Source organism: Chiloscyllium plagiosum, unplaced genomic scaffold, assembly GCF_037043375.1.
Source record: "Chiloscyllium plagiosum isolate Xiang-an unplaced genomic scaffold, Cpla_swu_hap1 HiC_scaffold_44, whole genome shotgun sequence".
NCBI lineage: Eukaryota > Metazoa > Chordata > Chondrichthyes > Orectolobiformes > Hemiscylliidae > Chiloscyllium > Chiloscyllium plagiosum.
The window spans coordinates 39,604,120-39,628,978 of record NW_028270182.1 but is presented as its reverse complement, the minus strand read 5'-3'; positions in this window follow the sequence as shown (position 1 = coordinate 39,628,978).

Below are 24,859 nucleotides of genomic sequence, written 5' to 3'. Positions count from 1 at the left end.
ATTTTAGATAGAGCTCGATAAGTATCTGTTAGCCAGTAGGTAACACGGTGACGTGGATAGTCTGGAAAAAAGACATTAAATTGCTGGGTCAGCTAGGGTGATGTCGAATGGCGGGGCAGGAGAGGTGGGGAGAATGGCCTCCTCCTCATGTTCGTTTATGTCTGCGCTGTTTTTGGTCCAGGTTTTTAAACTATCACATAATGAGGACAATGTGAAACTACACCACGGAATATCAATGTCTCACCTCTTCCTCACTGGAATAGACAGCTCCTGTTGCAGCTTTAGTTCAGATAATGGAGGATTCACACGAGTGCTCTGTCAGGATGAACGCTCCTTCACAAAGGTTTACAAGTGAACACACAGAGCAAGCGACTGCATGGATGCTGGGGATTCAGGGGAAGATTTGCCCATTTGTTGGGCTGGAATTCTGACCATGGCACTGAACCTGAATTTCTGACATTTTTAATATTATTCTGGATTCTTGTTACTTTGCTAATTAAACTGAACCTCATTTTTTCCTTTTAAAACACTGTCCTATCTATAATATTTATAGAAACCATGTCACGGATGCAGTAATTGGGAGGATTACTGCAGTTTGTGTCCAGTGTGGGTCATTGCGTCGCAGGAACTTCTCAAAGGAAGTTGGCGAAGTGCCAGTGAGTCGAAGTCTGTGTCGAATTGAAGTCAGTGGAAGGAGTATCCCAGTGCAATCGCAACGAAACATTGCCTGTGATCAACGCTGGAAGCCAAGGTAAATTTATATTTAGTAACGTATATTATTCACCACATTTTTCAATGTCCTTTTCCTGAAACTCGTGCTCCATAATCGGTGATCCGTTATCAGTCCAACCTCCTCTGCGTCGGGTTTCATTTCACATCAACAGCAAAAATTGAGTAATTGGATTAATGGGCTCAGTGGTAAGATCAGGAGAGGTTAGACCTTGTCTGATGGCAGCTTCAGTGGCGCAGTTGATCAGCTTGCCATACTCGTATGACATAATAGAAGTGTAAGATCGGCCGAAGGTAAGAGTTTGTTCCAAACCAGGCGCTGGTTTCACTGATAGTGAACAGACACTATTGCAAGATCAGGTTGAACAACCGTTTGAACACCAAATATTGCAGTGCACTAAAGATTCCTTAACCCTCACTGCTGCACCAACCTCTGATAAGAATCTGAAATCCATCGAACTGACATTTTACCGTTGTAACCCATAAGTTTATACAACGGCCATTTAAATCCACTGAACGTTAGTGAGTCTAAGACTGTTGAAGGAAAGGCATTCTGCACCCTTACTACTCTTCAGTAAAGAAGATACCTCGGCTTCTAACACCCTTAATTTAAAGTTATGTGCCCTTGTGCCAGCCATCATCATTTGAAGACAAAGGCCTTCACTGTCCAGCTTATGGAAACCTCTGACCATCTTTATGTCTCTATTAATTCACCTCTCAAACTTCTTATCTCTATCAAAAACAGCCTCAAGCCCTTCGGCCTTTCAAATCGAACATGACATGCTCCAGAAGTTGGAATTTGAAGGAATGATGTCTGAGAGTGAATTGAAAACAAAATCTTAGGTATCAGGTTCGTTGGCTGGGTTACCATTCATTTACCAGTTCTAAATGCTCTTGAGTGAGAATATGACAGTGATAGGTAGAACGAAGACAGTCAGGCGATTTGCAGAAGATGATGAAAACTTTGAAATTTTACTGGCTGATGATGAGTAAACAACCCTTGTTGCGAATACTCCCACGTGCAGCAGAGTTGATGGAAAACCTCAGCATTGTCAGGGAGCCAGTTCTTAATAGATGCCTCTTTGCCTGAGGATCGACGGTGAGGGAGTCAGAATTTAGGGTGTGTCACATTTAAAACGAGAGTTCTCAGGTAAAGCAGTTCTGCCAAAGAGACCAGTACTGAAATTATGCTGCACTGTCAGAGGGTCAGTACTCAGGCAGTGCGGCTCTATGAAGAGACCAGTACTGAGGTTGTCCTGCACTCTCACAGAGTCAGTACTGGGGAAAGTGCCTGATGATCAAAATAGTCAGTACTGAAAAGATGACTTATCGTCGCAGGTTCAGTGATAATAATATGCACATTGTCGGACACTCTGTTCTTATTCAGTGCTTAAATGCAATGCCATCAGAATGGAGTGAGTGCAAGACGACTCGAGGATTGAAGAATGAGGTATTGTTGCACTGGCAGAGGATCGGTTCTGATAGGGAGACTTATTATCAACGTGTCAGTCCTGAGGGAGTCTATCATTCTAAAGGAATCAAAATTGATCGTTTGCCTCATTACTTGAGCGTGAGTACTGGGGAACTGCACGTCCATCAGAAGGTCAGTTCTGAGGGAATCCCTCATTATCGAAATGAAAGTGCTGAGGGAGTGTGTGTATGTTAAATGATCGATACGGAAGCAAAGCCTTGTGGTGTTAGGTTCAGAATTGAGATTGTTCCTCGTGATTAGAGATTAGTACTGAGGTATTGGAGCTCTGTCAGAGAGTCAGTACCGAGGGAGGAATTCATTGTCAGAAGATCAAGTTGAGCCCGTGCATCATTTGAATTGTGTCAGAATTGATGGAGTGCCACGCGTTTCTCATATCAGTACTTAGGTAGGACAGCACTCTCAGACCATCAGTACTGAAGGAATGCCTCATTGCATGAAGGCTGTTTTGAGTGAGCCAGTGCTTCAGCGTCAGAGGGTCAGACTGAGAAAGTGCCTCTTTGATAGAGGTTGAACCTGAAGCGATGCCTCCTGAGAGAGAGTCAGCCTGAGGCATTGATTCACCGTGAGATGAGCAGCTTGAAGCAGTGCCTCACCATCAGACGGTCAGCCTGAGGCAGTGCCTCACCGACAGAGTCTGCCTGAGACAGTGCATCTTCGTCAGAGGTTCAGCCTGAGGCATTGCAACATCGCCAGAAGGTCAGCTTGAGGCAGCGTCTCACGGTCAGAGATTCAGTCTAAGACAGTGCCCCCTCGTTTGACGATCGGCCTGAGGCAGCGACTCACCGTCGGAGGTTCATACTGAGACAGAGACAGAGCGTCAGAGGGGCTGTGTAGCACTAACTGGGAGAATTGGGACAGTGTAGCTCCAAAGGGGAGGATTCGGGCAACGTAACACAAAATGGGACAATTGGGTCAGTGCAGTTCTAAATGAGAGAATTGGGGAAATATAACACTAAATGCGAGATTCGGGACAGTGTAGCCCTTAATGGGAGATTCAGGCAGTGTAGTACTAAATGACAGATTTGGGAAGGTGGAGCAATGAATGGGAGAATTGGAGCACTGTAGCACTAAATGGGCGATTCGATGGAGTGCTTCAGTAAATGGGAGAATTGGTGCAGTGTAGCAGTAAATTGGCGATTTCGGGCAGTATAGCACTAATTTGGAGAATTGGCCCGATATCATACGAAATGGAAGAAACTGATAAGTGTAGCACCAAATGGGAGATTTGGTGCAATTTATCACTAAATGGGAAAATGGGGGCAGTTTAGCACTGATTGGGAGAATTGGGCAGTATTGGGCACTAAATGGGAGATTCGGCGCAATGTGGCTCTAAATGGGAGAACTGGTTTAGTGTCACTCTAAATGGGAGAATTAAGGCAGTGCAGCACTAAACGGGAGAATTGGTACAGTGTACCAGTAAATGGATGTATTTGTGCAATGCAGCAGTGAATGTGGGAATTGGGGCAATATAGCAGTGAATGGGGCAGGACGATACTGGATGAGAGAATTAGAGGAGCGCACCCCAAATTGGGAGAATATGTATGGGGACTCGGCCAGTTCTCAGACAATCCCACAGCACTGACTCTGTGAAAGTCACTCCCTCAGGACTGAACCTCAGATAATAAGACACACTTCTTCATCCCCTGACACTCCGAAAAGAAAGGACTCCCGCAGGACCAAACCTACAAAAGTGCCCAAGTGCATCAAAATTGACACCAGAAATCTCATTACAAGAAACATTGGCTGAGTATTAACCCTCTGTTAATAATGCAGACCTCAGTGCAATGAGGCCAGATCAGAGTGTTGCCATATTGGGTGAGTCCAGTGGCAGTACGGAAAACCTATCAGAGGGTCAGGACGAGTGAGTAAACCCCCTTCCTATCAGAGAGCCAGAACCAAGGAAGTGACGCATTCACAGAAATTCAGTTTGGCACGAAAGAATTAAGGAAGTCATGCGATAGGGTTAGGGTTAGGGTTAGGGTTAGGGTTAGGGATAGGGATAGGGTTAGGGATGGGTTAGGGTTAGGGAGCTTAATTTTTGGTTTGGGGTTTGTGCTAGGGCTAGGGCGATGTTTAGAGTTAAGGTTAGGCTTAGGGATGGGGTTTGGGTTGGGCTAATGTTTATGGTGAGGATGAGGGATAGGGTTAGGGTTAGGGTTAGGGCTGGGGATAGGGATAATGGTAGAGTTAGAGTTTGGGTTAGGGTTAGGGATTGGGATAGGTTTAGTGTTAAGTTAGGGTTATGGTTAGGGGACAGAGGGGAGAGAGAGGGTGGGTTAGGGTTAGAGTTAGGTTTAGGTTTAGGGTTAGGGTTAGGATTAGGGTCAGGGTTAGTATTAGGCTGAGGGTCAGCTTTTCTGTTAGGGTTATGGTTAGGGTGAGGTTTAGGGTTGGGGTAGTGTCAGTGTTAAGGTTTTGGTCAGCGTCAGGGTTAGGGTTAGAGTTTCAGAAAGTTCTAGGGTTACAATTATGGCTACGAGTATGGCTGCGATAGGATTAGTGTCAGATTTGGGGGAACATTGCAATTATGGGGGGCTTTAGGGTTAGGGTTAGGTTTAGAGTTATGGATCCGTAATCACGTGCAATGGGGTTAGGGTTAGGGTTAAAGTTAGGGTTAGTGTTATGGTTCAGGTTAGGGAGGCTGTACTCACCTGCGATAGGGTTAGGCTTGGTTTAAGGTGAGGGTTAGAGTTATGGTTAGGGACGCTGTACGCACCTGTGATAGGGTTAGGGTTAGGTTTAGGGTTTTGGTTAGGGATAGAGCTAGGGGTAGGGCTAGTTCTAGGGTTAGAGTTAGGGCAAAGGTTAGGGTTAGGGTGAGGTTAATGTTTGGGTTGGGTTTGTGCTAGGGCTAGGGATATGTTTAGAGTTAGAGTTAGGCTTAGGGATGGGGTTTGGTTTGGGCTAATGTTTACGGTTAGGATTAGGGATAGGGTTAGAGTTAGGGTTAGGGAGAGGTGGTTAGGGTTTGTGTTAGGGTTAGGGTTAGAACTTGGACTGCGATAGGATTAGGCTTAGGTTTTGGGAGGCCGTACTCACCTGCAATAGGTTTTGTGTAAGACCTTGGGCGACGGCGAGGGCAAGAGCTAGTTTTATAGTTAGGGCTAAAGTTAGGATTAGAACTAGAGCTGTGATAGGGTTAGGGCAAGGGTTGGGTGTGGGTTAGGGCTAGAGTTAGGGCTATGGCTCGGGCTTTGGGTAGGGCTAGGGTTAGGGTTAGAGCTAGGGCTGTGATAGGGTTAGGGTTCGTGCTAGAGTTTGGGCTAGGGCTAGGGCTATGGTTAGAGTTAGGGGTAGGGATAGGGTAAGGGTTAGGGTTAGGGTTAGAGCTGGCTGCGATATGGTTAGGGATGGGTTCGAATTAAGGGAGAGAGAGAGACTGAGAGGGGAGGTGTTAGGGTTAGGGCTAGGTTTATGGGGCGGGCAAGCGGGAGAGACCGTGCCGCGATAGCATTAGTTTAAGGGGTATTGTGAGGGTTAGGGTAAGGTTTAGGGTTATGGTTAGTGGGTTCGGGTTAGGGCGATGCTGAGGATTAGTTTTAGGGTTAGGGTTAAAGTCAGTTTCAGGGCCAGAATGAAGGTTAGGTTTAAGGAAAAGATCTGTGTTAGTATTAGGCTGAGGGTCAGATTTTCTTTTCGGGTTACTGTGAGGGTGAGGTTTAGTGTTGGGGGAGTGCTAAGGTTAGCTTCAGCGTCAGGGTTAGGGTTAGGGTTCCAGAAAGTTCTATGGCTACAATTATGGCTAAGAGTTAAGGATAGGGTTCATCTCGTGCGATAGGTTTCGGGTTAGAGTCATGGTCAGGGTTCGGGTTAAGGTTCGGGTGCAATAGTGTTATGGTTAGGTTTAGGGTTAGGGATAGGGTGAGGTGAAGGTTTGAGGGACCATTGCGGTTATGGGGAATTTAGGGTTAGGATTAGGTTTAGAGTTAGGGAGGCCATACTCACCTGCGAAGGGATTAGGTTTAGTGTTAGGTTTCGTGTTAGGCTTATGTTTAGAGTTGGGGAGGCTGTACTCACCTGCGATAGGGTTAGGGTTAGGGTTAGGATTGGATTATGGATAGAGTTAGGGCGAGGGCAAGTTCTCGGGTTCAAGATAGGGTTACGGCTAGGGTTAGGGTTAGGTTAATGTTAGGGTTGGGGTTAATGCTAGGACTAGGGCTAGGGCTGGGGTTAGAGTTGGGATAGGGTTAGGGATGGGATTTGGATTAGGGTAAGGGTCAGGCTAGAACTGGCTGTGATATGGTTAGGGTTAGGGTTAGGGGAGAGAGAGAGATGGCGGGAAGTGTAGGGGTTCAGGCTAGGGGCCGGTGAAGAGAGACAGTCCGGGCCGCGATAGGGTTAGGTTAGGGTTAGTGTGAGGGTTAGCGGGTGGGTTAGCGTTACGGTTAGTGGGTTAGTGTTAGGGTTAGATTTAAGATTAGGTTTAGTGTGAGGGTTAATAGTTAGATTCAGAGCCAGAATAAGGTTCGGGTTTATGAACAAGGTCTGTGTTACTATTAGGCTGCGGGTCAGAGTTTCTGTTAGGGTTACTGTTAGAGTGAGGTTTAGGGTAAGGTGTAGTGTCAGTGTTCAGGTTAGGGTCAGCAGAAAGTTCCAGGGCTACAATTATGGCTAAGGGTTAGGGTTAGGATTAGTCTCCTGCGATAGGGTTAGGGCAGGGTTAGGGATAGGGTTAGGGTTACCTCCGATTGGGTCAGTATTAGTGATTTAGGTTAGTGTTACCTGTGATAGGGTTGCGATAGGATTGTGGTTGGGTTAGGGATCGGTTTCGGTTTAGAGATACGGTTAGAGAGGCGCTGTTAACGTTAGGGTTAGGGTTAGGGTTAGAGATTGTGCTGCGATAGGGTTAGGGTTAGTGTTAGGGTTGCGTTAGAGTTAGGAATAGTGTTGGTGTTAGGATAGGTTATGTGTAGGCGTGGTTAGGGTTATGGTCAGGTTTAGAGCTTGGGCTGCGATCAGATTCGGGTTAGGGATCGGGTTAGGGTTCGGGTTAGGGTTAGGGATGGAATAGGGTTAGGGTTACCTGCGATAGTGTTTGGGTTAGTGAGTTAGGGTTAGCGTTAGGGTTACCTGCGATAGGATTGCGATAGGGTAGGGCTAGGTTTCGGGAAACTGCTTGGCGTAGGGTTAGGGTTAGGGTTAGGGGCCCGATTAAGGCTAGGATTAGGGTTAGGGGTACAGAAAATTCTAGGGCTACAATTTTGGCTAAGGGTTAGGGTTAGGATTAGTCGCCTGCCATAGAGTTAGGTTTGGGTTAGTCTCCTGCCATAGGGTTAGGGTTTGGGTTAGGGTTACTGTTAGAGTGAGGTTTAGGGTAAGGTGTAGTGTCAGTGTTAAGGTTAGGGTCAGCAGAAAGTTCCAGGGCTACAATTATGGCTAAGGGTTAGGGTTAGGATTAGTCTCCTGCGATAGGGTTAAGGCAGGGTTGGGACAGCCTTGCTGTTATGGGGGGCTTTAGTGTTAGGGTAGGATTAGGTTTAGTGTTAGGGAGGCCGTACTCCCCTGCGATGGGGTTAGGGTTAGGATTAAGGTTAGGGTATGAATATGGTTAGCTTTAAGGAGGCTGTCCTCACCTTCGATAGGGTTAGGGTTAGGGCTAGGTTTAGGGATAGAGGTAGGGCTAGGGAAGTGCTATTGTTAGAGTTAGGGCTAAGGTTAGTGTTAGGGTTAGATAAAGTTTTGGGTTGGGGTCAGTGCTCAGACTAGGACTAGGGCTAGGTCTAGAGTTAGGGGTAGGGTTAGTGATGTGTTTTGGGTTCGGTCAGGGTTAGTGTTTGGGTTAGAGCTGGGTGTGATATGGTTATGGTAAGCGTTTAGGTTAGGGCTACAGCTGGCTGCGATAAGGTTAGGATTGTGGTTAGGGTTGGGGAGAGGGAGAGGGGTAATGTGTGCAGGAGACTGTGTGTTACAGAGCAATCTCGCACATGCATAAATGCGAAAGAGAGTACTAGATTGTGCATTGCCTCAGAGAAATGGGAGGAGGGACGGAAAGGAAGTTGAATGATTGTGGGAAGGAGAGAAATCTCCGACAACTGGTGTGTTTGAATCCTGATATATGAAACGCAGAGATATGAGAGAGAGGGGAACTTGAAGGTTAAACAATTAATTTCTTACCATGTATCACACAATTGACAATGGAGAGAACACTTCGTGCTGTGATATGTTTTCGAAGCGCTGTTGCTGTGGTCACAATGCGAAATACAGACAACCACGATCACAGCAACACCAGAACTAGATGCTTGCAAGCAGCAATAAGTATACTAGCAGAGGAAATGTTCGGAAGAACACAAAATGTACAGTATCATTACTCAGCGAACAGTGACAGACATGTGGGAACTGAGAATGAGCTGAATCTTTTAGTTCGGCGTCCTCAGGGGCTGTGGAGATCCTTGAATGAGAATGTTGAAAACTGAGCTTGATGGATTTCGACAAACATCAAAGAATTGGGGGATAGTACAGGATATTGTTGAAATGTATCCTTCAATAGCATTTAGCTTAACATCGTCGACTTCACCAGCTTCCTCAAGGCAATAACCAGTGTTGCAGATAATCACACATAATCCCAGTTCCCAGCCTCGGAATCAGAGAAACTGCGGCACAGCCGCCCAGATCCAACCGGAAATGGGGATTGGAAAGAGTGCGCGGTGTTACTCTCTGGCTCTAATGATGCAATAGGTGAGCGTGCGGTCCTTCTACGATGGCATCGAGGCGCAAGAAATTTCAAGAATGAGTGTGCACCTGCTCAAGGGAATAGTTGTCCCGGTTTATACTATCATAGCGATCTACAGTGCATCTTGCTAAGACAGCTGAGTGGCACAACTGGAGCGTGTTGAGCCCTTAACTTTGCAGTGGTGGGTTTACAAGATGATTTTGCTATTTGGATCTGTGTTTCCGACATTGACTTTGGCAGCTGCTTTTGCTTGCATCAACTCAGAATCAGTTTCTTCCACACAGTAAAGACCTTAACCTGGAGAAGGTAGTGTTGGGGTGATATTTTAAACGAGTCATGCTTGGCGAATGGGACACGGAAACGGTGATGTTTTAGTTCGACTAATAAAACCTGGAATGCTTGCCTGACCTCAGGAACAGACATCATGACTTTAATTTCCTGAAATCCTATTCATTCATATCATTTATGCAGGGAATTCTACAATCTTTACCCAGTCCTGCCTACGAGAGACACCACTACCAGAAAAAAAAAAGCTGACTCTTAATTCAAGATTCCTCACCGTGTGGGGTAGCAGGCCAATCGGCCCTTCCAGTCCACACGGTCCCTCCGAATCGCATCCCACCAGACCCCATGGTATTCCCTATCACATAAGCCTGCATTTCCTACTGCTGATCCCAGTAACCGGAACATCTTTGGTCAGAGGGAGGAATAAAAACGCAAACACACAGAGAATGTACAGACGGACCACAAACAGAGGCCCGAGGCTGGGATTGCACCCGGGTTTGCAGCGAACAAGGGGCAAAGAATAAATGTTGTCCTGACCAGTGATACTCACACCCTGTGGGTGAATGAGAAACAAGGAAAACACATTCACAACATGGACAACAGAATTTTTATCTGTGTGGACACAATATGAAAGGATTGGTCACCCTGGGTAGAAAAAAGGACACCGATAACACAGAGAAAGCAGGGCAATGTGGGAACTACTGGAAGGGATTCAATTAACCACAGAAATGGAAACTAATTTAATCAGTAACACTGGGGAGAGGCCGTTCACCAGTCCCGTGTGTGGGAAGGGATCACTGGGCAAAACAACCTCCGGAGACTCCAGCAGGATTACATATCCCATCAGGTTTTCGATTATGCTGTCAATGCTGCCGTTAATCCCAAAAGGCTGCTTGCTCCATAGCTTCAGCCAGGGAGGCATACAGCATGAAAGCCGGCCCATCAGTGCAACCAATCCATGCTGCACATACTGCCAAACTAATCTCATCCCGTCTGCCTCCTCCTGTGCTCGCTGAGAGGTAATAATGCTCTTGTAGGTTTATTACTGTATTGTTAATCTGAAAACTCAGGTAATATTTTGGGGACGAAGTGTTCAGGTTCTGGAATGACAGATGGTGAAGATTTGAATTCAATAATTACCTGGAATTAAAGAGTCTCGTGATGACCTGAATCAGTTGTGTGGGAAGCAAACTGCCATAGTCATCTGCTCTGTCCCACATGAGACTCCAGATGCATAATATCGTGCTTGACTCTTAACTGTCCTGTGGGAAATAACTGATGTACTAGGTATGAATGAATAGATTTTATTTTAAAAATCCCCCTTTCCTATTCATGGATGGATCCAATTATCCATTAAATATTGCAAATGTACCCTCATCCATCACTTCCTCAGGAAGTTAATTGCAAACGTAAAACACCCTATCAAGAAAAATGCATCACATGTCTTTTTTTTAAATCTCTCTCTTTTCCTCTTCAACATACGCCCTTTCGTCTTGAAATCCCCCCTCCTAAAAAGCCAGCTATCGTTCAGTCTAACTTCACTCTCAATAAGTCATAAACTTCTATCGCGTCGCTGCCAACCCCTATTCTCGAGTGAAAACAGTCTCAACTAGGAGAAAGTGAGGAGTGTAGATGAGAGATCAGAGTCGAGAGTGTTGTGCTGGGAAACCACAGGAAGTTAGGCAACATCTGAGGAGCAGGAGAATCGACGATTCGGGCAAGAGCCTGATGAACGACACTTGTGTGAAAAGTTGATTCTCCTGCTCCTCCCATGCTGCCTTTCCTGTTGCCTTTTCCAGACCCCAATCTCGAGTCTGAAAATAGTCTCAGCATATCCAGCCTTTCATTATAAGTCAAATCTTCCACACACGGCAACATGCGTGTATACCTTTTCAAAAACTGCTCCAGCTGAATAATATCATTCCTAGAATTGGGCGACCAGAACTGGACATAATATTCCAGAAGAGGCCTCATCACTGCCCTGCAATACTTCAACATAATGTCCTAATTCCTATACACAAAGCACTGAGCAATGAAGGGAAGTAGGCCAAATGCCTTTTAACCATCATGTATGTATATGATGCAAACTATAAAGAATTATGTACCTGCACCCCAGCTTCCGTGTTCTCCAAATCTACGCAAAGTCCTTATCACTAACTGTATAAGCCGTACTCATTTTGTTGTACCAAAATGCAATACCTTCCATTTATTCAGATAGAACTCCATGTTACATTTTCAGTCCAACGACTCATTGGATTAAGATCTTTTTGAATCTTACATAATCTTCCTAGCTGTCGACAATTCTGGTGTCGACTGCAAACCTATGAAGCACGCCTGCTGTGAATTCCACTGTTTTCTCATATAGAACAATGATTCATATTTACTTGTAGTGACTGTGATTTAGCAGTGTGCAGATCATACAACAGTCATGTAATTAACCATGAGGAAGAAAGCCGCAGACTGCATGGAGCTATCGAACAATTGGAAATAGAAATGGTGAAAGCAATTCATTCCAGGGAAGTGATAGTGAAGCAAAATCAAACTTCAAACCAGCCGCCCACGCTCCAGTTGTGGCACTCAGCTGTCTCAGCAAGATGCACTGTAGATTGCTATGTCATTATAAACGGGAACAATTTTTCCTCCTGCCCCGCCTTTGACCAGGAGCACTCCCAACTTCGGAATTGCTTGCGCCTCTAAACCGTCATAGAAGGACAGTGCATTCACGGGTTGTGTCACAGGAGACATCGAGTATCTGTGCGACCTCATTACCATCCCGATTTCCAGTTGGATCTTCGCGAATGCGTCACTCAGTTCCTTTGATTCGGGGGTTGTGAATTAGGACTATGTGGCAGCAGTGGTTGCTGCCTTGGGTGGGGAACCTGGTAAAGTAGCCGATGTGAAACTGCATGACTATTGACACATACATTTCAACAACGCCTGCACTGTCCCCGGCGTTTTTGATGTTTTGGAGAATCCTATTTATCTCAGCCTTCATCATATTAATGATGGAATCACACAGCCTCCGGGGCATCGATATTAAACGGTCAGCCCATTCTGAGTTCCCACATATCTGCCACTGTTCGCGAAGCACTAATATTGTAGGAGGAGAAAGTGAGGTCTGCAGATGCTGGAGGTCAGAGCTGAAAATGAGTTGCTGGAACAGCGCAGCAGGTCAGGCAGCATCCAGGGAACAGGAAAATCGACGTTTCGGGCATAAGCCCTTCTTCACTAATATTGTACTCTGCTTAACATTTCCTATGCTACTGTACTGTTTGCATTATGCGAGCCTGCTCGTCTGTGGCATGCTGTGAACGTATAGTGGTTAGTACTCCGCGTTGCTGCCTGTAGGAGTCTCACTTCGAATCCGAGTTACGGCCGCAATTGTTCTATCTGGCCCCGTTTTCGTGAAACGCAAAGGAATCAGTTTTTTTAACATGGTCATTTTCTCCAAAGTGATGATTTTCTTTCCTTCAAATTCTGCTCGCTCACATCTCTGTGTTTCATATATCAGAATTCAAATCCACCCGTTCTCAGAGATTTCTCTCCCTCCTAAAATCACTTACTGAACTTTTCGTCCCACACCCCCATTTCATTAATTCAGAGATGCCGGTGTGTTGGACTATGGTATACAAATTTAAAAACCACACAACACCAGGTTCGAGTCTAACAGGTTTAACTGAGCACTAGCTTTCTGAGCGCTGCTCTTTTATCATGTGGTTGTGGAGTCATTTCCTATTTCATTAAGGCACTGTAGAATCTAACACTGACTCTCACATTGATACAGTTCAGTCTGTGCTGCTGCGTTCACTTTTGCTTGGTGAACGTGTACCAACACCACGATCGGGACCTGCAAACCAGTTGATCCATTTTGGTTAACGCTGTTGTGAGGCCAATCCTTAGGTAGCCGCTTTTACTGACATGGACTCGCGATTATTGGCAGTTAAGCTCAGGAAGATGACAGAGGACAATATCGAGGAAAAGCGACTTCATTGGGAATAATTAGTTTCACGGGTTTTCTGCAATGGCTGAGCTTTATTACCACTGGACTATTAATTCCGCCACCAAGCAAATGATGATCCGGTTTGACTCCAACCATGCCCCCAGGTGTTATAATTGGGATTCAATAAACATCTGGAATTACGAATCTAATAACTCCTATAAATCCATGGTCAATTGTTGAAAAAACAAAACTATCGGGTTCAGTGACGTCCTTTGAGGAAGAAAACCGCCATTCCTACCTGGTCGGGCCTCCATGTGACTCCAGACTCACTGCAATATGATTGAGTCTCAACTGCCTGCTGTTCAATTTGGGATCTCAATAAATACTGCCGAGCCAGTGACGCCCTCAGACTGCAACAGAATAGGAAAGACAAGTTCATTCCGCTCTAGCTAGAATACTGTATAGTATGGATGTGATCGCACTGGGAACGTTGCAGAAGAGATTCACGGGGATATTGTCTGGGCTGAAGAGTTTCAGTGATGAGGAAAGGTTGGACAGACTTTGTTTGTTTATCGCAGAGCAGAGGAGGTTGGAGAAGACACGACTGAGATGTACAAAATAATGAGCGATATGGATAGGATAGACTGAAAGAAGCGTTTCTTATTGATAGAGGGATCGAACACCATGGCCAAGAGATTTCGGGAAAAGGCAGAAAGGTTTGAGAAGATGTGCGGAAAGGGTCAGAGAGGCGGAAATCCTTCTCGCCTGAAAAAATTCAGATGCGAACTTGTGATGACAAGATATATAAGACTATGGGATAAACTTGATTCAGGTCGTTGAGCAGTTGTGTTGGACAAGTGCGGCCACAACAGGCTGAAGGGCCTTCTTCGATGTTATTGTCCTCCACAGTACCATGGTTACTGTCCCCGCCTGTCACAGAGCTCAATTCTCCACTGGGGGCATCGCAAATGTTTTAAACCTGTCGCTCTGTTCTCCAGTGAAGGTTATTAATGCCGGGCCTTCAATTCTCGATTGGATATGTCACAGGAAGGACAGTGCTGTCAGAATCAGCGTGGGGAAGGACTGCAGCTCCTGGGGAGAGACAGTGTCAGTGAAAGTGCAAACACGTAACTTCTGCAAACTGCACAATGTGTTTGTGTTGCAATGCAAACAATTATATAGAGTTGTTCCTGACTGATATGTTTATTTAAAGCAGGAATCTGAGGAAGAAAACAGATAAACCCATTCAGATCTGAGTGCAGAAACATTTCCTGCAGCACTAATGAAGTTGTACAGCATAGAACCGCATCTGGATGCATTGAATTCGGGTTGCTGGGCGCAGACTTTTTTCACTAGGCTGAGTTACCAGTGTATAAAGCCATTAAACATGATACAGATGGTGCTCAATTTGATGGTACATTTGCTCAGTGGTTCGCACTGCTGTTAAGTCTGTAGGTTAGGTGGATTGGCCATGTTAAATTGTGCTGATGTGTCCCGGGAGTGAATTCAGTAAGTTAAGTGAATTAGCCATGGGTAACGCAGTGATAAGGTCAGCAGTCACACGATGCCAGGTTTTAATCCAGTAGGTTTATTTGAAATAACAAGCCAGAGGCGTGCGGGGATAGAGACGGGAGCTAGGTCTGGTTGAGACGCTCTTCAGAGTGTCCCTCCAGACTCGATTGGCTGAATTGTACTTTCTGCATTGTTGGGAATCTGTGATTCTATCAGGGAGGACACTGCCAGCGCTTACTGGGGTGCTAAGACATTAGAGACGATGCTGACCGCGTTTAGTGGGGATAGAATGCTATTTTTGTGTGTTTGAAAATTTGAAACTGAACCAAAGAAAACCGAATGTAAGTTTTCCAGAGTATGTGAGGTTTGGAGAGAGGAAATAGGTGGTAAATTCTCTCTTTCAAGTTGGTAAATATCTGAATGTCACGCTTTCAACACTATCGTTGTAGGACAAAAATGATGGGAACAGAATTTCTGTCATTCAGAGAATCCGTTTCCAAAGTATTTGGAAAGGCACATTTGGAGACACACAAGGATGGGGTTTCACCAGGAGAGAGACAATCTGTGGCCAGGTAAAAGTGTAAAAGTGGGGTGTTGAGGATGGAAGGTGCAAGGAAACAATGTCTAATTTGGATAACTTCAGATGTAAAGAAATATCGGAAACGGATGCAGCTGAATAAGATTCAGCAAAAAGATAACTCAGAGTTTTGAAAGATTTCAATTAATATTCCACATGAAGCATTATAAATGGAACAGAGCAGATTTGGCATATTGTCAAGGAAAGATCTTCCATAATGAACAGGAAGTGACCCGTCTGTTGAAGAAAGATTACCTGCTTTAATCACATGCCTTAAAGATGGGAGGACGATCGCCATAATGCCGGGTTCACTTGATACCCACTGAACTTTGCCAAAGTAACTGAGCATCAAAACTGATATCTTGTTTTGTAGTTCAACCTTCTGTTTCTCTCATCAGTATTACCTTTAATCTGAAATAAATTCGGAACAAAATTAAATACAACATTAAACGTTCCAATGATAGAAATCCAATTCACTTCCGATCATTGCAATGAACAGGTTCCTGCAAAATTAATAAAATGAAACGAACAAACCAGCATTTCCGGGAATTTTACCCAGTTCAGGTTCAGCCATATGAGAAAGAGCATCGAGCTATTACATCACCTTCATTTCTCTCTCCGTGTATACTTCTTCACGTGAGAGAGAAACTGTCCGCTGCCCGTATCAACCCTGTCAAGGTCCCACGTATATTGAATGTTTACAAATGTAATTATGTGATTATAGAACTCCCCTCCGCCTCCTTTGTTTCAAGGAGAATAACCACAGCCTAAAAAATAATTCCAAGAAGCTCCATTTTCTCCAGTGTTGGCAACATCTTCGTAAATCTCTGCTGTCCCCTGTAGCGTCCTTACATATTATTAAGGCAGGTGGAGACATTTATGCGATGCAACGATTGAAATTTCAAGAACAGAAGAGAACTGGAAATTGAAATCAGTTAGCGATTGGAATCAGATTACTCCACACAAGGACAAAATCCAGGAATGATAACTCTGTAAAATGAGAACCTAATCATATTCCATTGACATTCAATGGTTTTACTGTAACCTAATTCCCCTGTGTAATCGTCTACGTAGCTCGTACTTAGGAAAAAGGGATTGAGACTGGCTATGAGCCTAACCTCGGTGGTGGGCAAGTTGTTGGAGGGAATCTTGAGGGACAGGATATACATGTATTTGGAAAGGCAAGGACTGATTTCGGATAGTCAACATGGCTTTGTGCGTAGCAAATCATAGCTGAAAATGTGTTGCTGGAACAGTCTCCGCGTGGGAAATCATGTCTCACAAACGTGATTGAGTTTTTTGAAGAATTAACAAAGATGATTGATGAGGGCTGAGCAGTAGATATTATCTATATGGACTTCCATAAGGCGTTCCACTTGAGTCCCCATGGAGACTGATTAGCAAGGTTGCAGGGAGAACTAGCCATTTGGATACAGAACTGGCTCAAAGATGGAAGACAGCGGGTGGTGGTGGAGGGTTGTTTTTCAGACTGGAGGCCTGTGACCAGTGGAGTGCCACAAGGATCGGTGCTGGGTCTTCTAAATTTTGTCATTTACATAAACGATTTCGATGCGAGCATAAGAGGTACAGTTAGTAAGTTTGCAGATGACACAAAATTGGAGGTGTAGTGGACAGCAAAGAGGGTTATATTAGATTACAACAGGACTTGGACCAGATGGGCCAATGGGCTGGGAAGTAGCAGATGGAGTTTAATTTGGATAAATGCGAGGTGATGAATTTTGGGAAAGCAAATCTTAGCACGACTGATACACTTAATGGTAAGGTCCAAGGGAGTGTTGCTGAATAAAGAGACCTTGGAGTGCAGGTTCATAGATCCTTGAAAGTGGAGTCACAGGTAAAGAGGATCATGAAGAAGGCGTTTGTTGTGCTTTCCTTTATTGGTCAGAGTATTGAGAACAGAAGTTGGGAGGTCATGTTGCGGCTGTACAGGACATTGGTTAGGCCACTGTTGAAATAGTGCGTGCAATTCTGTTCTCCTTCCTACCGGAAAGATGTTGTGAAACTTGAAAGGGTTCAGAAAAGATTTACAAGGATATTGCCAGTTTTTGAGGATTTGAGCTACAGGGAGAGGCTGAACAGGCTGGGGCTGTTTTCCCTGGAGCGTCGGAGGCTGAGGGGTGACCTTATAGAGGTTTATAAAATTATGTGGGGCATGGATTGGATAAATAGACAATGTCTTTTCCCTGGGGTTGGGGAATGGAGAACGAGAGGGCATAGGTTTAGGGTGAGAGGGGAAAGGCATAAAAGATACCTAAGGGGCAACTTTTTCACGCAGAGGGTGGGACGTGTGTGGAATGAGCTGCCAGAGGATATGGTGGAGGCTGGTACAATTGCAACTTTTTAGAAGCATTTGAATGGGTATATGAATAGGAAGGGTTTGGAGGGATATGGGCCGGGTGCTGGCAGGTGGGATTAGATTGTTCAGGTATATCTGTTAGGCATGGACCTGTTGGACCGAAGGGTCTGTTACCATGCTGTACATCTCCATGACTCTATGACTCTACATAAACACTTTGACAACAAAAACATGTCCGTTGTTAGACAGTTTTTGATTATAAACTCAACTCATTGCTCTGTGAATCCTACATTGTTTCCAAGGCACAAATGTAATGTGGAACTGAGCTCTCTTCATTTCCCTAGATGGGTGGAACATCAATAGCACTTAAGGAACAGGACACCATTCAAGACAATGGAGTCACTTGATTGTACCCTATTCAATACCTGAATATTTATTCCTTTCACCGCTACGGCACAATTGCAGAGAGTGCACCAACTACACAATGCATTGAAGTAAGTCATTCGGGCATTTTTGACAGAACATTCAAAGCTCCTCGGCAATACTGACTATAAATACAAGGTTGGAAGATGCAACGAAACACCACCATTTGGAAGTTTCCCTCCAATGCCCATAGCACCCTCACGTGGAAAGGAATCAGTGATAAACTCATTGAATAGTGAAGCAGTCTTGATGGGCAAAGTTGCATACTTCCGCCCTCCATCTTGTATCTTAAAATTTAATAAATGTTGATTAATGCGGTGACCAAACTTGTGCTCAGTCCTTCAACTGTTCACTAAACTGGTGATTGCTAAAAAATTTTACTACCGTCCACAGCCTCTGGTCAACAATAGAAAATATCCAAAAAATCTCAATCAAATGATTCCCCTCAAAATGAAAGTGGTGCTGGAGATGCACAACAGGTCCGGAAGCATCTGAGGAAAAATCAATGTTTCAGGCAAAAGCCCTTCATCAGGAATGAGACTGGGAGCCTATGGGTGGAGAGATAAATGGGAGGGGGTGGGTCTGGGGAGAAGGTAGCTGTGAGTGCAGTAGGTGGGTGGAGGAGGGAGTGAAGATGATCTGTCTGAGAGGATATGGAGCTGATAGGTGGGAATGAAGAGACACAGGTGGGACAGGTCATGAGGATGGTGCTGAGCTGGAAGGTTAGAACTGGTATAAAATGGGGAGAAGGAATGAGGTAACTGATGAAGTCCACATTGATGCCATGGGGCTGAAGGGTCCTGAGGAAGAAAATGATGCGTTCTTCCTCCAGGCATCGGGTGGTGAGGGTGTGGCGATGGAGGTGGTCCAGGACCTGCATGTCCTCGGGAGAGTGGGAGGGGGAGTTCTAATCTTTTACCATGGGGCAGTGAAGTTGATTCTTGCAAGTGTCCTGCAGATGTTCTCTGGAGTGGTCTGTCAGAAGACACCCAGTCTCCCCAATTTAGAGGAGACCGCATCTGGAGCAACAGATACAACAAATGGCATGTGTGGAAGTGCAGGGGAACCTTTTATGGATGTGGAAGGCTTCATTGGAGCCTTGGATAGAGGTGAGGGGAAACATGTGGGTGCAGGTTTTGAAATTCCTGCAGTGACAGGGGAAGGTGCCGGGCGGAAATGGTCGTCCATTGTAGGGTGTGGTCATGAACAGGTATTCACAGAGGGAAAGGTCTTTGCGGAAAGCGGATAGGTTTGGGGAAGGGAAATATATTCCTGATGGAGGGGTCAATTTGCCGATGGCGTAAATGTCGGCGGATGATGTGATTTATGCAGAGGTGGGTGGATCGGAAGGTGATAACCTTCCTCTGTCCGTGTTCTGTTCTTGCTGTGTTTGTAGGTGTGGGGTTCATGGATGGAGGTGTGGGACATGGCTGAGATGCGTTAGAGAGCATCTTCAACCACATGGGAGGGGAAGTTCCAGTCTTTAAAGAAAGAGGCCATCTGGTCCTCTGGGAGCAGATGCAGTGGAGGCGGAGAAGTTGTGAACACCGGCTAGAATTTGTGCAGGAATTGGGTTGGGAGGAGGTTCAATCCAGATTGCTGTGAGAGTCAGTGGGTTTGTAAAAAAAACATCAGTAACACTGACGTCCAAAGATATTTTTCCCTCCTCACTCCATCAACTTTCTGCCAAGACCGTTCCCTCCATGACTACCTAGTCACGTCCACGCCCTCCAATGACGCACCCTCCCCTCCCAGCACCTTCCTCTGCCACCACAGGAATTGCAAAATCTTAGCAACACACCCGCCACCTTCACCCAATGCCCCAAAGAATCCTTCCAGATCCATCAAAATTTCACCTCCACTTCCACACATGTCATTTATTGCATTCGTTGCTCCCGATGCAGTTTCCTCTACAGTGGATCCACCAGACACCTTCTCGCAGAGCGCTTCAGAAAACATCTCCAGGACACCGGCAACAATCAACCCCAACGCCCCTGACCGAACACTTCAACTCCCCCACCACTCTCCCGAAGACATGAAGGTCCTGGGCCTCCTCCACCGCCAATCCCTCACCTCCCTGGTGGAAGAACGTCTCATCTTCTGCCTTATGACACTGCAACCCAGTTGCATCAATGTGGATTTCTCCAGTTACCTCATTTCCCCTCCCCCATCTTACCTTAGTTCCAAACTTCCAGCTTGGCACCGTCCTACTGACCTGTCCCACATGTGTATCTTCCTTCCCACCAATCCGCTCCACCCTCTTCCCCGAGCTAACACTCTTATCCCCACCTCCATCCACCTATTGCACTCTCAGTTAAATTCTCCCACGCCCCACCCCTCCCATTTATGTCTCCAACATCTCGGCTATCAACCTTATTCCTCATGAAGGCCTTTTGCCCAAAACGTCATTTTATTCTGCAACTCGGATGCTGCCTGACCTGCTGTACTTCTTCAGCACTACCCAATCTTGACTATGATCTCCAGCATCTACAGTGCACCCTTCCATCCAACTGATTCCCCTGTCCATTGATTTTCAGTGATCATGAATGTCCACTCCAAGATCTCTTTGTCTGTCTACATCACACAGAATACTCACTGTTATTGTTTCTTCTCCCCAATTTCGTGAACACTCATTGGTCTGTATTCAATTCCATTCGCCTTTTTTCCTTCTACCTGATTTATGCATCCCTGCAATCTCTGAAATTCTTAGTCAAAGTCAACTACACGACCGATTATTGCATCATCAGCAAACGTCTAAATCATATTTCCTACAACTAAGTCTAAATCATTGGTCTACATCAGAAAACAGTGGAACTCCACTGGAAACACGCATCCAAACATGATTGGGATTAATAGCTGCATTAACAGCAGAAACTCCTGCTGTCATTTGTAAACTTACTGTTGACCCCGTCAGTTGGTCTCCAGAGTGATCACTTCTCACATGTGGGAGTGGTGAATGGCCTGTGCGCATTGTGACTGAGTAAGTGAGTTTACACCTCAGCGGGTAATTAAATCCCTTCCTGCAGACACCCCATGGCCCTGACTTCTTGGTGCTGCGGCTATCCTTGTGTCTATTTAGTTTGATAATCAATTGAATTCGAGTCCACACAGACACGATTCCCATTTTCTCCGTTGCCCATGTATTTTTATTTTTCCTTATTCTCCCACGGAATGTGGCTATCATTGGTCTGAAGAGCATTTGTTGTTCATTCTTAATTCACCTTGAACTGAGTCAGAGGGCATTCATGGCTGAACCACATTGTCGTGGGTCTGGAGTCACATATTGACAGGACTCGTTATGGTCGGTAGATTCCCCTTTTGAAGGGACTTGAATGAATGAGTTTTCAGCAATAAAAAGTTATTGTCTCGGTTCCTGAGATTGGGTTTATTTTCCAGGTTTAATTTATCGAATGTAAATAAGAGCAGCTGCCACGCTGCAGTCTCTAAAGATTACTCGCCCAATAGATCACAGCTGCGCTAACTCCCTGCTATATTTCTCCACTCAAAGAATGACATTGTAAATTCAGATTATCCCAGTTGGAGGGAGAGTAGGACGCGTTTCTATGTTGGAATGGAAGCAATGTACGCTGGATTAGAGTGTTTACTGGAGTAAGAGACTGATGTGGAGACGATGTGATCAAAAGCAGTTCTTACTGTCAAAGTAACAATATACCGCTTTGTAAAGGAAAATCTCTTGGAATGCTTTCAACACATCGACCTCTCACTTAAGGCTCCAGTACGCTTCCTCTGAGCCAATCCTCAGTCCGGGTTACTGTTGCTTCTGAATCTTAACAATATAATTAATTGAGACCAAAATACCCTTCCTTTGACCAGAAGTACTCCCAGCCTCAGTATTTCACGAGCTTGGATAAATAGACAATGTATTTTCCCTGGTGGCGGGGAGTTCAGAACTAGAGGGCATAGGCAGGTTGAGAAGGGAAAGATATAAAAGAGACCTAAGGGGTAACGTTTTCAGACAGATGGTGGTGCGTGCATGGAATAAGCGGTCAGAAAAAGTGGTGGAGGATGGTACAAATGCAACGTTTCAAAGGCATTTGGATGGGTATATGAATAGGAAGGGTTTGGAGGGATATCGGCAGGGTGCTGGCAGGTGGGACTAGATTGGGTTGGGATATCTGGTCGGCATGGACGGGTTAAACCGAAGACTCTGTTTCCATGCTGTACATCTCTGTGACTCTATGACTCTATGACCGCACCTTTGCCAATCATGTCACTGGTGACACAGATTAGCTTCACGTGCTCATTTCCACCCCCACTTCCATTTTGACATTTGCGGCTGCGCCACGAAGTTTGTCTGATTCCGGTTCTCGGAACTGGGGTTATGTGACTGACTGCAGCAATGGGTACTTCCTTGTGTAGGGAAGTTGGTGAAGCAACCGTATTAAACTGATTGTTATTGAAACATACATTACACCAATATCCCTCACAGTCTCCTGAAACTTTTTGTTTCTAGAAATCTATCAAACGCAGTCTTCAGCATGCAGTCCTCGATAGAACCACCACAGAGCCTGGGGATATCGAATTTAAAGATTCAGCTAATTCTGAATTTTCACATGTCTGCTATCTCTCGCCTAATATTCCTGTTATCCATCTGCAACTATTCCTAACACATCCTCTGTCACTGTAATTATTGCTGTTTTTAAACGCGTGCCTCTGCATGATTCAGTGATGATTTTAATGTTAAAATTTTCTGCATTGTGGCCGCAGGAATCTCGTTCAAATTCGAGTCACTGCATTTTATTCCTTGTGACTCATGCTGAAGAAACACAGAAATAAATTAACTGATTTTACATGAAATCAATCTCAAAGATTATGATTTTTTTCCATCAAACCCCCATGTCTCCCACATCTCTGCGAGTCATATATCAGGATTCAGATTCACCCATTCTCGGAGAATTCCCTCCCCCCCCGCAATCACTTACCTCCTTTAAGAGCCCCCTCCCATTTCCCTTACAATCGCTTTCACATTGACCTCGTTTAGTCTGTGACCATGCCCAAGTCTCACCATCGGGACCTTCAAAACAGTTGATTCATTTTGATACCACGGTTGTGAGATCAATCCTCATGTAGCAGCTTTTATTGACATGGACCAGCGATTATTGAAACATCAGGCTCAGGTAAAAGGTACAGGGCAGCATTGAGGAAAATAAACTAATATCAAAAAACGCCAGTATTTGTCGACTTCCGCATCATTTATTTCACTTGTCCATTTGGCTCTGGCGAGACTATTGTGTGTAGTTATGCAATTCACGTTATAGCAGGGATGTGATAGCACTGGAAACGATGCAATGGAGATTTGCCAGGATATTTTCTGGGCTGAAGAAGAGAGATTGGACAAACTGGAGTTGTTTTTCTCAGAGCAAAGGAGATTGAGGGGGGCATGATTAAGATGTAAAATGTACTGAGGGATTTGGATAGCATTGACTGAAATATATGCTTCACTTTGATGGAGATTTCGTTCACGGGAGGCCATCCATTTAAGGTCAGAGGCAGAAAGATTAGAGTGAATGCATGGAAAAACGTTTTCAAACAGTGGGTGATTGAAATCTGGAATACAGTGTATGCAAAGATCGAAGAGACAGAAATCTACATAACTTTCCGAAGTATATAGATGTAAATTTGTGATACCAAGACATATAAGGCTATGGGTCAAGTGATTTGAAAAGGAGTTAGGATAGTTACGCGATTGTTATTGAGCAATACAGATACTCCGTTCGAAGTACGGGTTATTAATACCTGCACTTCCATTCTCGAAGGGGCATGTCATAGTAATAACTGTGCTGTCTGAATCAGCGTGGGGGAGTACTAATGCTCCCGGGGAGACATTGCAAATACGTGACTTCTGCAAACTGTACCTCGTGTCGGTGTTGGAATGAAAATCATCACATACTTTTTCTCCGTAGTGAGTGTTTATTTATAAACGGTAGATCAGGAAGATATACATTCTACTGCCCTTTCCCTACTAACCCATACCACTGAATACCGGCACTATGCAGGACAATTTCTCTCTGTACACCTCGTCCAATCCTCTTTGACCCCCAGCACTTCCCCATGTGGCACCATTCCACGAAATACCAGAAGGTGTAATGTTTCTCATTTACGATGTCTCTCCTCACTGTCTAAAGTTCCAGTGATTTATCTGTCAATCACTCAATTTAGCAAACTGCATTTCCAGCTCACAATGTGATCTCGTCTGGACAGGGGAGGGAAAAACAGAGCGGGTGACAAACGTGTGTACACCGTCGTTCTGTCTGTAAGCAAAAAAGACCTTGAGCTTCCAGGTTCCCGTCACTGCAACAGCCCACTGTGTTCCCATGCCTCCATTTCAGTTTGGTCTGCTGCAGAGCTCCCGCATAGCACAGCGCGATTTGGAAGAGCTGCACGTCATTTCCTGCTGAGACACCGTGCAATCTTCAATACCCAGTATCGATTTCAATCATTTTAGATCCTGTCCACCTTCTTTCACGTTCCTGCCCCACCTACACATACCATTCGTTCCAAAGGTGGATTGTTTGGCTCGAAAATCTCTCCCCAGATGCACTCGACCTGCTGGCTTTTTTCCGTTATTTCTGCTTTTCTGTGGATATCTTTATTCTGTTCTGATTGCCAGCCTTCAGGAAACGTGTGTTTGCACCGGAGCGTGGTCAGAGGAGATTCACCATGGTGGTGCCTGAGCTCGATCATTCTCCCTGTGAAGATAATCGAAAGTGAGGGCTGCAGGTGTTGGAGCTCAGAGTCGAGAGTGTAGAGCTGGAAAAGCACAGCACGTCAGACAGTATCTGAGGAGAAGAGAATCGGTGCTTCAGTCACAAACCACCGCCATTGCATTACCAGCCGATGCCTGGAGAAAGAACGTGTCATATTCCACCTTAGGACCCTGAAACCACATGGGA